The 18,052-nt window shown below is 35.9% G+C and overlaps 1 protein-coding gene across 1 annotated transcript in view; it reads right to left on the bottom strand.

The window, feature by feature from the left end:
- The window catches only part of LOC125245497 (zinc finger protein 585A-like), a 332,027-nt gene that overhangs the window by 47,241 nt on the left and 266,734 nt on the right, over positions 1-18,052 (bottom strand). The window lies entirely within an intron of this gene.

The raw sequence follows: 18,052 nt of genomic DNA, 5'->3' as shown, positions 1-18,052 counted from the left end.
AGGAGGAAGTGGCCGATGTTACTGGCTGGAGATGAGGAAGTGGCCGATGTTACTGGCAGGTAAGTAGGTGAGAATGATGGCACTGGGTGACAAGGATAAGAGGATGTTACTAGCTGGTGTTATGATGATGTCACAAAGCAATGTAGAGAGGAGACACATGGCAACAGATTTGGCTGCAATGAATGAAATATAGCAGGCTAACAGCATGTTCAGTCTATCCAGTATTTCATCTCACCTTCAAGATCTAAAGGACCTTGGTAATTTGCCATCATGCAACAGCAGGACCACATCTGATTGACAGTGCCTGCTAAAGTGAGAGGAACCGGAGAATCCCAAATGTGGTACTCTTTTACTCGTCTAATTGCACGTTCAACAAGGATGCGGAGTCTGGCAATGGCCTGGGTTCTCTCAGTTTCTCAGTTTTTCTGCTAAACTGGTCACTGTGCTTGAAAGGGGGGATGATTAATTTCGCTTTAACATCCTCCAAAAACTTTCCAATGAGGAAGCCCTTATCGGCCATAACCTCGTCACCTGGCTCCAGTAAGGCCATCCTTAAAAATATTTTGGTTTGCAGTAAGAGTAAAAAAAAAAAAAAAAAAAAAAGGGTTGGTAGGTAGGTCTATATTTTTTATATTTTTAAGTTTCAATGTAAAAAACAAAAAGTACAATTTTGGTGATGGTGATTACCGGCAGAATTTACATTTCTGTTGTAAAAAGAGAAACATTGTGCATTAGTATTATTTGCTGTTATGCGTGTGTGTCCGAAGTTGCAGTTGTTGTGTGACGCGTTCCAAAAAAAAACAAACCCTGGACACACTTTGAGAGAAGGCCGTTAAAATCAATTTTCATTTTCGAAACTTGTGTTGGTTGGTCCAATCGATTCGTGCAATAGATTTTCGAACATAAAGTGACAGCTCCATAAGAAAAGGTTCCAACCAGCAGCTAGCTGTCATTGTAAGCCTATAGCACAACTCCATGTATTGCCTACTCCTTGGTAATGACCATTAATTTCGAATAATGCGCGCCTAAATGTAGGCTCATACAGACGTATTTCACAAGCATATCTCAAAATTCTCCATCTCATACACTATTGAAGTTAGCTTCCAACGTTAACAGGAAGGCTAGTAGGTTATGCATGCTAGCTTTAAATAAAAAACCCTGATCTGCTACTCAAGAATGCAAACTCACCATTATTGCAGGAACGAAGCATCGGGTCCTTCGGGGTCTTCGCCTGGCCCATCATGATGGAAAATGCATTCCTCGTGTTGTTGGGTTGTGGTGTCTCACTTTAGTTTAGTCTCAATAGTTTGAGTTTTCTCCACCAACATTTTAGTGGTTTCCTTCAAGTCAGTCGACACGGTCACGGTTAGACTAGACGGGAGAAGGGATGGGAAATGATCTGGGCACAGTTTTTCCAGAACTTCGTGCCAAGTTAAAGCAGTGTTGAGCTGTTTTAATGAATTTTTTAGATGTATTATGGTGCCCGAACCCGTATGACTTTGAACGGTGACCGCGAACATTTTGTTTACTGCAGCCGCAGCCATCAGTACCAAGCGCGAACCGTTGACTCTGACAGTGAATGAGAGTATGAGACGAAGCGAACACACAGGCCATAGTGTGACATCCGTTAACCAATAGTGTAAACATAGATGACGTCACGGGTTTTTATTTAAAATAAAGAACGTAGCCTTCGTTTGTATGTAGGCCTAAGCAATTTATATATTTACAATACTTACTAAAATATAATTAATATTATTTTATTGCTTTTGTATTAGTTGTTTGAAGAGTAAAAAAAAAAAAAAAATGGTCGGTCTTAACGCAAATTTACAACCAGCAAGTTGGTCGGACTTAAAGCAAAATAAAAATAAAAATTTGAGTCGGTCCTAAATTGACAGGGTCGGTCGGGTTACAGCAAACAAGATTATTTTTAAGGATGGCCTAAATGTGTCAAATGTCAGGTTACAACTGTAGGTGTTAACGATTAAAATGTTTGTCAATCTGTTTTTTTTTTTGTTTGTTTTTTAAGATTGTTTCTTTGGTTTGTATGTTACAGATGGAGATGCAGTAGTGGAGGTAGAAGGTGGAGGGAAAATTGATATCACCCTGGAAGATGTGCTTGTGTTTGCGTCTGGGGCATCTGCCATACCTGCATTTGGATTTGGAGAGAATCCTACAATTAAATGTCTTCATGAGGAACTGAATGGCAACCGGCAGATGTTCCCAGAAGCAAACACTTGTGCCATCACCTTGAAGTTGCCCATTGGGCATAAATATGAAGATTTTTTTCATTTTATGACAACTGGAATCATTAGGTCACCAGTGTTTGGGGTAGCCTAAAACTTGTGTTAACTCCTGCATGGCTGTTCGCTCCCCAGCTGGCCTGTTGTTGTTGTGTGTTTTTTTTAACGTTGTTTATACTATGTATTAGAGTTGGGTCCGAGTCCACCTTTGTCGAGTACGAGTCAAGACCAAGTCCTTAAACATCAAGTCCAAGTCCAAGTCCAAGACCGAGTCCAAAAGGGGCCGGGTTGGACTCAAGTCCGAGTTCTTAAAGGCCAAGTCCGAGTCGAGTCTGCCCTAGTCCAGAAAGTAATTAAATTAAAAAAGATTATAAATTGGTATTGTAAATTTTTACATTCTATTAATATTTTAACCTTTCAACCCATTAAACCAATGGCAATATAAAAATGTAATAAAAAATACCACTATTACATCTTGTCATTGCCATTGAACATTTTTATTTTATGTCAACAGAACTAGTTTCCTATCAAAAAGGTTTCAAAGAAAAGAAGGGTATATGTAGAACTTTTATTGTATTACAAGTGCATGAAAATACAAATGAACCTGTTTTATTATTGTATCACACTATATTGTCCTCCAGTTAAAGCTGACATTTCAATTATTTAATGCCTCCCCCACATTTAAATAGGCTGAGGAAATACTCAGACTAGAGTTTAAATCTATCAGCTAGTCATAACAACAAACTTAAAGCTTTATTACGGTGCTTAATCAACAACAAACTCCTTTCTGAACACAGCTCTCTGGTCTTGTAACATGAGTTGTAATGAACACTGAACATGAAATGTACTATAGTGCACAGTCAAGCACTAAACCAGGGCCATATTGCTTTTCAAAAATACAAGCGCTGTGACCATTTTATGAGTTAAGCGTGCACGATGTGGTCTCACGATGAGGCCACCTTTGCTAAAGACACGCTCTACTGGTGCAGAGGATGCTGGAATAGACAGCACTATTTTACTTGTTATTGCAATTCAGATCACATTAAGTAATTGATAGAAAGTAATTACATTACATTAAGAGCAAATCATTTTAAATTTAAAAGGACTATATTTACAGTCCCTGCATTTTTGTGGTGATATGTTAATTTCCTTACTAAAACAGTGAGTGATGTGTGTGTTTCGTCTGCAAGCATAAGATGATATGCTACTGCTGCCTGCCGGTGTGGTACAGTAAAATGACAGACGGGGAGACATTAATTAATTTCTCATCTCAATTTTATGCTGGTTTTATTGTTACACATGACGCGGACTCGACTGTACTCGGAATATTTTCCGAGTCCAAAATGTTCAAGTCCGTGTCAAGTCCGAGTACAAATTCACCTGAGTGCGTGATAAGTCCGAGTTCATTTAAAATTGGACTCGAGTCCAGACTCGAGTCCAAGTCCAAGGTCGAGTACCCCAACTCTAATTTACACAAAGGCTTTTACTGAAAGATGAAGCAGTTCCCACTTTAAAAGCAGTTTATGCTGTTTATGGGGCCCAAACTGTAAGTACATTTTATTGTTTGTACATGTCTTTTAAACCTATAGTTCTGTTGCTATTTTTGGTTGCATCAAGGACGTAAAAAAAGAGCAACGCGTTTTTGCTTCTCTAGCCAGTTAGCTAAATTCTACAAACACCAACAAACGTCTATGTTCATAGACAAACAGTTGTTCATGCTATAAATTAAACGCTACCTTTACAAAAATGTGACTACTCAGTCATGTATTTGGCTACAGTAAAGCTTTAATCAGGATAAAACTGTATATTGAAAGCTAACAAACAGCAGTGACAGCATCTAAACACTTTGACACAAATACTAAATGAAATACCATTCATAAACGTCCTTTAAAAGCCGTGATTGCAGAGGTTCTGCTTTACCCTCTTCATCTGGGTCTGATTCAGCTCAATTTCATACAGCAATATAGACGGCATTATTTACATTTCCACTGAAGCACAAGTAACTACGAATGGTAAGGGGCGTGGCGTTTCCGGACGCTTCAGCGAATCATGATATACTGGGCCTGCTAACCAATCTGAGCACATTGTGTATTTTGTAGGGAGCGGTTTCATAGAAGCAGGAAGTCAAACAAGCCGTTCATATGACAGTGGAAACAGAGGTGTAGAATAAAGGTAAAATATATGAAAAATACAGCATTTTCAAAAAACAAAGCATTAAGACATGTTAAACTGTGCCCCAAAAACACAATCAAGCCTAGAAAAAACCACTGAACCACCCCTTTAATGTTTGTTATTGATCAGAAAGTGCATTTTTGAATGTTTCTAAGTTTATATATATATATATATTTTTTTTTTTTTTTATCATTATGAGCATATTTACAAAAATGCTCCTTAAAAGTTAGCATAGAGCCCTGAACATTTGAACTTGACAGTTTTTCCTGAACAGAGAATTTTGCTGAGGAGAAACCTGATGGAGATCTAAGATTATGTATAGATCCGAAGGACTTTAACAAACCGATTCAACGTGAGCACAATAAACTTCCAACAAAATCAGATATAACTAGTGCAATGAGTGGAGCATGTTACTTCTCTAAATTGGATGCCTCGTCTAGGTTTTATCAAATTGTGCTAGATGCAAAGCGCAAAGCTATGCACCTTTAAATATGTCAAATGTATCTTAGAAATGTCTGGGAAGAGGGCGATTGGATTATTTTACATATAAATGACCTAGACTGTCTATCTGCACAACCACATTGTTCACACTACAGGTGCCATGCCCATTGAAAGTGAGATTTTTGAGGCAAATGGATTTGAATGCAGATTCCAAAAGGCAAAAATAATATTTTACATCTGATAATTAACACTTTGTCTCGTGCAATCACACCAGTGATTAAACATTAAGTACGTAGCGGGATCAACTGCTAAATTCAAATCTGAACAAAATGCCCCCTAATTTCAAGATAAGGGGGCAAAATGTCCCAGTAAAATTATGCTATATCTTTTATGGCTGTCTCGAATGAAGTGATGTGCAGTGAAATTAATAAAAAGTGTCATCTGCAATAGTTTTTCTTTATCGCGGATTGCAGCATTGAGTGTTATAACCAATCACGCACTTTCTGTTGAGCTTAATTAATGCAGTTTGGCCAATCGGAGGCATTTTGATTACTCACCACGGAGAACACTGGAGTTGTTTACTAAATGAATTCTGAATGTACTATCACAGTCTTTTTCTTTATTTATTTTATAAATTATTAATCAGCAATAAATAATTCTTATAGTTCTTATAATCAACAATAATGATTTTGTCATGATATTGCAGCGTCACCCTCTAAGTTCTTGTTATTGATTATTTAGGGTAATTACATTATCCAAATTTGTGTAAATACATGTACATGAGCAGCAAACAATCAGTGTAAATAAACATAAACACCATGTCAGATGTAGGTTACACCTGTTGTAGTGTTAAGGTGGCTTTTGTTGATGTTGATTGGTAACAGTATTGAGATTGATTTAAGTACCAGGTTATTTGTATTGGACAAAAAAAGAGAGAAAAAAACACAGAAACAGTGCCTTACAAAGCTAAAACCCTTAATGGAAACATTAATTTCTGTAACCTAACTAAAATATATAAAGATTGATCTACCAGATAAAATGTTATGGTTTAAAATTCTAAAATGTTGTATACTGTATTACTATTCCAGTCCGCCATCATCGATGAAGCAACTTGTCATCTCATGACTCGTCCATAGACAGCAATATAATCAACACTTTCAAGGTCCAGAAAGGTACTAAAGACATCGTTAAAACAGTCATGTGACTGCAGTGGTTCAACAAGAATACTTTTTGTGTGCAAAAACAAAAAAATAAGGACTTTAATCAACAATCTCTTCTCTTCCCTGTCATTCTGCTAAGATTTTTACGTCCAGCGATCCAGGTTCAGCGTCAGAACTCAGTATTTGACAGACTTCTGAGGCAGCATGAGTTTAATGATATACAGTGAAATAGAGCGAGCTTTAGTGAGAACTGAGGGAACATTTAAGTACTACAATAGTAAATTCTCTCTAGAAATGACACCAAAAGTGGAAAACAATGGTCAAAAATGTACATTTACACACTAACTGACCAGAAAACACAACTTTCAGACACAATCTTTCTTTTTCTAGCTCAACTGTCACTGAATGGAAGCACAGGATTGTGGGATATCAGAGGATCTATGCTGAAATCATCAGATGAAGGAGTCTCAGGAGACAGGAAGTGAAGATAACATGCCTTGATGTCTTCCTACCTTGAAATGTGTCCTCTGAAGGCAGCGTTTACCAGTTTTCAGATGCAGCACAGAGTCGAGAGAAGAAAGAACAGGAAGACGCTTTATATGCTGGTAAAGATAGAATAAAAAGGAGAAATAGAAAGGAAGAAAAAATCATTTCCAGACTTAGATTTGATTTTACAACACTTCATTTTTCAATATTTTTTTTAGAAAAGAAATTAAAGAAATGAATACTTTTATTCAGCAAGGATGCATTAAATCAATCAAAAGTGGCAGTAAAGACATTTATAATGTTACAAAAGATTAGATTTCAGATAAATGCTGTTCTTTTCAACTTTCTATTCATCAAACGATCCTGAAAAAAAATCTTGATCATCAAATCATCATATCAGAATGATTTCTGAAGGATCATGTGACACTGAAGACTGGAGTAATGATGCTGAAAATTCAGCTTTGATCACAGGAATAAATTACTAAATTACTAATAGAAAACAGTTATTTTAAATTGTAACAATATTTCACAATATTACTGTTTTTACTGTATTTTAATTAAACAAATGCAGTCTTGGTGAGCAGAAGAGACTTCTTTTAAAAACATTAAAAATCTTACTGATCCCAAACTTTTGACCGTTAGTGTATGTCTGATTATCCACATAACAATAATATTCCTCATACTTTTGACAATTATGTTTTCTCCATATAAATATTTGTAAATAAATACCCAGTAACTTTAGTTTTGTAGCTGATGAATTTAACCACTTGTAATTCAGTTTTAACATTTTAATTGTTATGAAGCTTGTAGTATTAAACCTTGTGAAAGTGCTGAAGCTAATATCACTGTCTCATCATGTTTCATATCGAGCATTGTGTGTTTTGCAGAAAAAGATTTACATTAATTCATGCATGTCAAAAACATAAACGGAACATAAACCTTATTACTCTCAATGTGTTTTAAAATAATAATGTCTGGTTAAAGTTATGCAGCCTATCAACTGAGAAAGCAATAGTGAATGACACAATAATCACAACTGAAACTTTTATTATGCCACCACAGATACATTTATACAAGTTATCTTATCAAACGAACTAAAAGAAAATATCAGTTAAAACAAACAAACTAATTTCCTAATGACAGACCACCAGTGGCTGGAATCACTGCTAAATTATCTCTCACAACACAATGTGACCTACAAACTATTGAGATTCATAAACAGTTATTAATAAAGAAGAATCTTAACATTCATAAACAGTTATTAATGAAGAAGAATCTTAACTTAATTCGACGCAGAAACACAATCAGGTGACCGAAAACAGTTGTGTGATTCAAGGACAGCACTAAGATGTTCAGAAACTCGTGAATATTCATGTGAGCTCCGCCCAGTGTCACCTTCAATCTCTCTCAGACAGCGGATATTTCAGCACACCTGTACAGGTCTCACTGAGAGATGATTGTTTCGGTTTCATTTTGACTCGAGCTTGAAGTGTCGGAGCTGAACGAACTTCATTGAGTTTGACGGTAAGTTCAGTTATCAGCTTTATTTAATATCGTGTCATGTTGTTATATGATGTTGTTCTGTGTGTTTATATGATCGTGACACACTCTTGTTCACTGACAACAACAAACACTGACGACCATGAACGGAAATGAAGGTAACGTTAGGCCTACATATTTCCGATCTATGTCATGACTTCACTTTACCCAAATTATATAAAAACCGTAATATTTTCACTGAAGCTATATTTAGGTGGTGTAACTTGATCTCTGTGAAATAAGAAGAGAAGAAAATGTTAGAGCCTGGCGATAAAACGTTAACAATAATTATGAGGTTATACAACAGGGCAAAAGGCGCCTTTGATGTTATTTTCCTCTAAACCACTGGCACAACTTGCCGCAGCACTTTATTAAATATCCGTTTTTCAAAATGCACGTGTAAATTTGCCTGGTCCTTGACGCGATCTCGGGCAGCAACGCAAAGTTGATTCTGAGGGAGTTTGATGATCTAATATAGGCTATTATGTTTTTTAAAATGTTTTGAATTTAAGTAGCAAATGAGAATCGATTAAATTGTATTTTCAGATAAAGGTCTTCTTAATGATTTTCAGTTTTGTTGAAGGTAATTAAAGGAACAGTTTTTTAATAACAGAAGAATATGTAAAATTATGATATTTGGGGTAAAAAGCGCCCCTGCTGTTGGGACAAAAGCGCAATAATTAACAATGAATAGCTGGCTGACTTTTCCATTTCTTGATATGACATGGTTAGAGTAAGATGGCAAATATCATATCAAATTGCATATCCATCTGAGAGATAATACCCATTATTTAATGAAACAATCATTTAAAAAAAAAATATTATCATGTCATAATAAAATATCATTTATTGTCACTACTATAAATCTATAATAAATATTATGGGATCTCCTTCAATGCTTTCAGAATCTTTACTTTTTAAAGTAGGCTAATACTGTTTCTATTTTTAAAATATATTTTTATATTAACCTATTTTAATGACAGTATATTTATTGAACAAAAATGAATTCTTCTTTATCAAAATAAACAGAAAATAGTACAGACTTTGCGTGTAAAGTGATCCTTTTCAACACATATTAACCTAGACATTATTAAAAACATTATTTCAGCTGTCACGATATTAGATTTCACACCACGGTTATTGTGGCCAAAATAATTCACGGTATTCGTAATATTTATAGAATCCTTGGGGGGAAAAATTATCAGTCTAAAAAATCTTTACTTTGTTTATTTAGTTTTTCTCTTTCAGGATTGCTGCACCTGTTTAAAGTCAAATTTCAGGCTTTTTAAGACCTGAAGAAATAAAAATGAATACTAGTACAGTAGCCTATACATTATGGCTGTTTCCAATCAAATGAAATCACTATCAACAAAATCCATCTTTGCAATACAGAGGTGACACAGAATGAGAAGTGACATTAATATATTTACACAGCATTTACAATGTCTACATAAATTTAATTCAATATTTAAATATGGATTTTTTTCTAATTTTAACTTTTTAATTAAAATATCCCTTAAAACTCATATTTGATCACCAAAATTTCATATTTAAAAAAAATTAAAGTGAAAATATGCACATGAATCACGGTCACACGCTCAGAGCAATATTGTTTTAGCTGTTTTATAGTATTAAAGTATTTCGAAGAACAAAAACATGAACTTTATTGGCTTTACTTTAAGTGTTGGGGATAAACAGTTTAGGAACCTTGAGACCAGATATGTTGAATAAAGACCCGAAGTCAAAGTTTAAAAAATTAATAAATTGAATTTTTTTTTAATGAAGAATAGTTTGCAGTTTCATCAGCAGAAGCCAGCTTCAAGTCTCACAAGGAGTTCGTAGGCCGCTCTGCGTACAATCACATTTCCACAACAATTATACTCTAACAGAGTCAACTAACTACGTCATTACTTCAGGTTGAATGATTCTGATCGGCTAAGAGAAGATAGACAAGATTAGAAATTTTCTACACATGGACAGATAGTCAGAAGCATATCTATATTCGTCAGGATGCTGACGAGGGGACTCTGGATTTAGGTACCGGATGTCCTTTTGGGGTCATGATGTGGCGTCTGCTGTTCTCAAGCACAATGCCAGTTGTCCAGTACAAAGGGACCTGCACAAAACACTTAGCGCACATACACAGATAAACATGATTCACAGCTTCTTCAAGGCTGAAGCTGATCTGAGCTCTGCTCTGAGCAGGAAACTTTCCCAAAACATACTGATAACATGTTCTTTTCTCTCAGTGAGAGGGACAGACAATATTAAAACTTATTTTCTAGTGTTTGAAAAGGAAAATAAATGCTTTAACATACGTTGAAGAAGTCATTCAAATAATTTACAGAAAGATATATGTTGATTAATAACTTAAAAGATATATATTGAAGCGGCAGTGGATTCCAGAATCCATCCCTTCAATTTCAAAAGGTCAGAAAAAGTATTGTGTAATAATAACTCAAAAAAAACATCATACAATTTTAGAAAATATTCAAAAATAAAACCAGTACATAAAATGTACATATGGGCACAAATATGTAAACAGTCTCAACACTCGCAGTAAGTGCAAAATGTGTAAGTGACGTGTGCCAGTAAAAAACCTAAAGAGCCAACAGACTAAAGAAGACATACATGAACCGCATGTATTCAACCCATTTTTGTACCACAACAAGACATGACAAATAACAAATAAAAAAAACTTTAAATACAGCTTTTAAATTTTTTTAGTGTGTGTGACACCATCACAAAATATACACATTTAACACCCTATACAAAATTCACACCCCATTGAAATTCCTTTACTTCTTACAAAATCCACACGCCATACCAAAAATCTACACATCTTCTATACAGAATTCACACCCTATACAAATACCACAGCTGTACAATTTTCACACCCTATACTAAATTTACCCTATACAATAGCCTACTCATCTGGATTGAAGCAGCAAACATTCAGTGTAAGAGTAAACAAATGACATTATTTACATTTATTTAATATTTGAATCACTGCTTATAGTGTTTTGACATCGACAACCCAAGTGCATTTTACCTCAAACTTGTGACTAGTTAACTTTCTAAAGTAGCAATCGCTTCTGGGGTCGACATTAACACACTGACAAAATTATATTCAGAACTAAAAATATTATATTCAGAATTAGTGTGTGCGTTTTTGTGACATATCTGGACACAAATGTGTATAATGACATAGGTATTACTAAAAGAGGTGATTTATGAGGACATTACCCATGTCCCCACTTTTCAAAAGGCCAGAGGTGTCAAGTAACGAAGTACAAATACTTCGTTACCTTACTTAAGTAGAAATTTCGGGTACCTATACTTTACTGGAGTAATTATTTTTCAGACGACTTTTTACTTCTACTCCTTACATTTTCACGCAATTATCTGTACTTTCTACTCCTTACATTTTAAAAATAGCCTCGTTACTCATATTTCATTTCGGCTTGTTTTCATTCCGGCTTGAGAAAAAAAACAACTATCCAGATAAATCGCGCCATCCAGATAGAGTGAATTTGATTGTGGTTGGATGAGAAGTATAAACATATACCATTCTGACATCCTATTGGTTTGTACACGATCCATCGCAGCTGGACATGTCACAAATCACGTCACACTCCAGCAAGGTGGACAGTGTTGGGGGTCGTTATTAAAAAAAGATTATTCTTAAAAGTTATTATTTCTCCACTACTGGCTCATTTAGGCTATCAAACGGGTGCTTTCTCTTCGTCCTCTGCAAATTAAGCTAGGTAGTTCGGTAGAGAGACGTTTGAATAAATTAGCGTATACACCGGTTTTTAAACTTTTTTTAAATTTTTTTTAGCGCGACCCTTTTTATTTATGTGAATGACACCATCACAAAATATACACATTTAACACCCTATACAAAATTCACACCCCATTGAAATTCCTTTACTTCTTACAAAATCCACACGCCATACCAAAAATCTACACATCTTCTATACAGAATTCACACCCTATACAAATACCACAGCTGTACAATTTTCACACCCTATACTAAATTTACCCTATACAATAGCCTACTCATCTGGATTGAAGCAGCAAACATTCAGTGTAAGAGTAAACAAATGACATTATTTACATTTATTTAATATTTGAATCACTGCTTATAGTGTTTTGACATCGACAACCCAAGTGCATTTTACCTCAAACTTGTGACTAGTTAACTTTCTAAAGTAGCAATCGCTTCTGGGGTCGACATTAACACACTGACAAAATTATATTCAGAACTAAAAATATTATATTCAGAATTAGTGTGTGCGTTTTTGTGACATATCTGGACACAAATGTGTATAATGACATAGGTATTACTAAAAGAGGTGATTTATGAGGACATTACCCATGTCCCCACTTTTCAAAAGGCCAGAGGTGTCAAGTAACGAAGTACAAATACTTCGTTACCTTACTTAAGTAGAAATTTCGGGTACCTATACTTTACTGGAGTAATTATTTTTCAGACGACTTTTTACTTCTACTCCTTACATTTTCACGCAATTATCTGTACTTTCTACTCCTTACATTTTAAAAATAGCCTCGTTACTCATATTTCATTTCGGCTTGTTTTCATTCCGGCTTGAGAAAAAAAACAACTATCCAGATAAATCGCGCCATCCAGATAGAGTGAATTTGATTGTGGTTGGATGAGAAGTATAAACATATACCATTCTGACATCCTATTGGTTTGTACACGATCCATCGCAGCTGGACATGTCACAAATCACGTCACACTCCAGCAAGGTGGACAGTGTTGGGGGTCGTTATTAAAAAAAGATTATTTCTTAAAAGTTATTATTTCTCCACTACTGGCTCATTTAGGCTATCAAACGGGTGCTTTCTCTTCGTCCTCTGCAAATTAAGCTAGGTAGTTCGGTAGAGAGACGTTTGAATAAATTAGCGTATACACCGGTTTTTAAACTTTTTTTAAATTTTTTTTAGCGCGACCCTTTTTATTTATGTGACCCATAGTCCTATACAACCATGTAGCTAAACGAGCCAAAACGAATTAATTTAAAATGAAACTGAAGGTAAACCTGCGTTGCTCTCATGGTGTTATACCTCTCTCTTTCGGTGAAGTGGAGCAGTGCTCTTGCTGAATGGCACGGATTGCTATGGACTATTGTACCTTTTATATGTTTTTTATTTTTTTAAAACTGTATTTTATTTTTTATAACGAGCAAGCTGCGATGTCACGTTTCCAGTGCTTTGTTGTGTGTGCGTGAGGCGTGGGCGCGATCAAACAGCTGTCTTTGCTGGGGACTTGCCTCATCGTCATGGCAACGGTTCGTGGCCAGGTCAGATTACGTGAGGCTCTGCATTCCATTCGGAAGGGCTCATCCCTATGCCTTAATCCCTTCAAAGGGTTTACCCTCCGGAGTGAGAGCTTCGAAGGGATGAAGGGTGTAGGGGTCATACTCCTTTTTTAGAACGCACTTCTGCGTCATCTTAACCAGACAGTCAAGGAGGATAGATTGCGCAAGCTGCGCCCTTTGTTTAACGTTAGTTTATATATTTATTTATTTTTGGTTTATCGCACCATAATGTATATTGTGTCTATGTATTTGTAACATTTGAATGGACTGATAAAGGGAGCTGTAAAGTATTTTTGTTGAACCCTTTGAAGTGGCCAGTTTTGAACACTTTGGTTTGGAACGACCCTTCAATATGGTGGCCATGATTGTTTTCACTCCGAAGTGCCCTTCGGAGGGCGACATATCCCGTTTGGAAACGCACTGAGAGTTTGTTGCCGTTTGTTGGATGCTCAGTCGACCAAACAAACGCCGATTAAACATGTTCAATCTGGTAAAAACAGACTCCAACCAACGCCAACAGGGTTATCACACCTATCCAACAAACTCCAACAGACGAGTTTGTTGGTGTTTTTTGGTGCGATGTGAACTGAAACAGCTGAAAACTACCCGCATTTGGCGGGTGTTAATGTCAAGCCCTGATTGTTACTAAGCCTGCCCTGGGTACACCAAAACTACCCGCATTTTTCTTGTCCGCTGCCCTCACAGATTCCTGCAGTTAAGTTTGGATGTACATTTACATTCCAATAAAGGTTATTGATGACATTTTGAGGAGGTGGAGTGCACAATAGGCCCCTGTGGTGCGGCCTAAGCTTTTGTCCTTAAGATGGCTGAGTGTTGTTTATTAGGCATTGAGAAAGGTCACATGACCGAAATGTTTGCTGTTTTTTCAGTAAAGTAGTGAATTTATCTCGCAATTGTCAGTTTTAGTTTACTTCAGATAAACGCCTCTAATCTTCATAGGTTTTCAGCACATGTAAAAGCACAGATCATGTGCTTTTTTATGCGTTTTTTTTTCCCAATCACACATTTCACAGATCTGCATTCAAAACCAAACAAATTGTATATTTATGTTTGCTTTATTTTCGCAGTGGGATATTTGAGAGGTATTTCTATATTTCTACAACACTGTTGTGTTCAACACTTACAGTTAATTTAAGTGCTGCTGGTTTCAATGAATGACTCTGTTATGAGTTCATCATATAGACAGAAGGAGGCAGTATTATATCAAAACTGACTGCAAATGACAGGAAGATGGTGAGCGATAGTTTCTCTCGCAAAGAGATCAGAGCGCATGATAAGAAATACTGTTTGAGGAATCACAGATTCACTAATAAACACAATACAACAGAGAAAACAGTGATTGCACAGCATGTGACAACAATATCTGCCTTCTGTGATTCACTTACCAAGACACACTTGATCATCTGTTCGATCGTGACATGAGGAACTCAAATAAAATCATCAGGATGACTTCAGCACAGCTGTAAAGTCTCAGAAGCACAAAGTTACCAATGACACATCACACACACACACACACACACACACACACACACACACACACACACACACACACACACACAACTAAAGAAAGATGAAACACTCACCTCAGATAATATTTGTAGATCTTCTTTTCTCCTCCTCTGTTATGTTGTACTGAAATTTCTTTGACTTCCTTCAAGGACGTGAAACTGTATTTCAGGAAGAGACATAAACAGAAGAATGACAGTCAGACGTCAGCACACACACTCAGTTCTCTGTCACTGTATATATTTGGGACATCTGTTTAGGAATTCTTTTAATGCGAAGGCAAGATTGGTGAAACTTCTTAACTGAACAAAGACCTGATGCACAGACCAACATGTCCCCTACTTCTGGCACTGTTGACCATCATTATCGAATGCTGCAGCTGGTTTGCATTTCTTTAAAAAGTTTGTAGCACATGCCAATTCTTTGTCAAAAAATGTCACATCTGGTGTCACTTGTTCCACAAAAGGTGAAGTACTTTCAGCACAAAGTATAAAATCACAGTACGGTTCATCAGTAACAAATAACTGCATTTGTACTTGATAATAATAGGCATGGTCCCGCTTCAGTCTGATGCTTCCACACTCCGTTTTCAAGGCATAGTTTGGAGCAGAGTTTACAGAGAGGTCCTTGACACAAAATGGGCACTTAATTCCTATGATTCCTGAACCACAACAGCTGCATGAAACATATCCATCAGATGAGGCCCCAATAAAAGGATGTGAAAGCGAAATCCGGAAGCCAGCAGTTTCTACCAGGACATCCGAGTGTGAGAGGTGATGATGCATTTCATAGTATTTTCACGCCATTCACAATCATTAAACTCTTCATGCTTAAATCCTCAAATCAGCAATGTTTCTGAGGTGGAAGAAGGCTGTTTTTGTAACAAATGAAATATTATTTTCAAAGGACAAGTTGCTGTCTAATATAACACCCAGGTCTTTAACTGTCGAGGATGGAGTAACAGTACATCCTTCTAAATGCAGATTGTAGTCTGAGAGATTCTGTGTACAGGTTTTTGGCCCAATAAGTAATACTTCAGTCTTATCTGAATTTAATAGAAGAAAATTACTAGTCATCCAATGTTTTACTTCTTTAACACACTCTGTCAGATTGGATAATTTAGAGATTTCATCTGGTTGTGTTGAAATATATAACTGAGTATCATCAGCATAGCAGTGGAAACTAATTCCATGTTTTCTTATAATATTGCCGAGTGGCAGCATGTATATTAAAAATAGCAGAGGGCCTAACACTGATCCTTGTGGCACTCCTCTGGCTGCTTTTAGAGTCTTTCTATAACGGTACGAACTGTCTTTCCATGCGATTCTGAAGACCTCTAAACGAGTTTGTCTCCATTTGCATTCTAGATTACGAGTTTCTCTTTTGATAGCGTGAGTAATAGTGTTGTACAATGGTACAGTATTTTTCTCTCTAACCTTTTGTTAAAAAAAAACTTCCAAACAGTTCAGTTTAGTGAGAACACAGATTTCAGAATAAAAAACAGCTAAGAGTTAGTATGTTTGCTGACGTCTGACTGTCACTGACACTTGAAAAGCAGTTTCACTTCTTTATTTTCAGAGAAAGAGAAAGAAATTTCAGAGCCGCTGTTCAACATGACAGTTCATAAGAGAAAAAAGAAAAGTCTACAAATATTGTTTGAGGTGAGTGTTTTATCTTTCTTTTGTTCTCATATATTTTCAAAAACATGAATACATACAATATTTTCACTTTTGAATTCAGATCTGTGACATGTGAGATGGGAAAAGTAGGGCTGAATAATAATTTATACACATAATCTGTGCTTTCACACATCAGAAGCTTAGAGACGTTTATCTGAAGTAAACTAACCCTGAAACATCTTCTCTGAGATACAAACCTGCTTTCTGGAAGGTGTGTGTGTGTGTGTGTCTCTCTCTGGTTTATCGAGGTAAACGTTTCCCCCCTGACGCCAGACATACGTCTAGGAGTGACAAAATTACGGTAGGACTGTGCAAACAAAGTATCTGTCTTGCATTACCATGTCAGTGTATTGATTCATTGTCCCTTCATAGTTTAACTATTTAACAAACTGAGCGTATTCATCTGTCAATATGAAACGCGACTTGGCCATTCTAATTAATGATCGGAAGAACGCGTATCGACCACCGTTACTGTAAAATATGCACGTATGTCCATTTAAACTCAATTTTGGTCAAATGTGGATTATATCATTACACTGGCAAGAATATGGTTACATGTAAAGATGCCGTACCAAGTATGACAACGCTACATTCAACTGCTTTTGAAATACAGTGTTTTTTTCACTTCCTGAAAAGTAACCGTTTTGGACATACGTGAGTTTCATCGGGCAGCGACGACAGATGGGATGATGAACACAATTAAAGTCATCTGCACTTTTTACAGTTTTTACTATCTTTAGGACATGTTTCTCAATACACTTCAAATCTCTTTACACAGCTCGCCTCATCAGCTTTCAGATAACTTCATGTTCAAAATGCACTAGTACTAAACTACCAAACACTTGTACAGTTTTAATCAGTTCATTCTTTCTGTAGTCACATTTTTAAAACTCTAAACACTATTAGCACAACATCCGTCTGTTGTGACCACACCATTAACACAATAACTAGGTTTATGTTTACATGTCGACATGTTACTTGAGGAACAGTAAAAATTGGTTGTGTATATATACATATATATTCTATTCATCCTGCTGTATATATAATACAAATCTGTATGTCTTCTGTTCCAGATGTATACCACATTAGTATTGTTATTTATTTTATTTTACGTATTTATTATTATTTTCTTAGTTTACTTATTTAAATAAGTAATCTTTCTGTTCTCAACAAAGCCCTTGTGTGTTTGTGCACACCTGGCGAATAAAGCTCATTCTGATTCTGATATAAAATATTAAAAACTACATTGTTTTTAATCAGGATTAATCCCAATCAATTAAATCAAATGCTTGTTCTGATGGTGCTTAAATGGTGCTTAAAATCTCTTGAAAAACTAAAATATATGAATAACATTTGTATATATTCGAAATAAAAGATATACATTGTACTTAATGTCAGCTTGCTTACTTTGCTCAAGATAACGATTTATTAAGTCCACATGTCATAAAAACAAGTAACTA

Source organism: Megalobrama amblycephala, linkage group LG1, assembly GCF_018812025.1.
Source record: "Megalobrama amblycephala isolate DHTTF-2021 linkage group LG1, ASM1881202v1, whole genome shotgun sequence".
NCBI classification, from domain to species: Eukaryota; Metazoa; Chordata; class Actinopteri; order Cypriniformes; family Xenocyprididae; genus Megalobrama; species Megalobrama amblycephala.
Note: the sequence above shows the minus strand (reverse complement) of the source record. Positions and strands in the feature narration are given on the sequence as shown.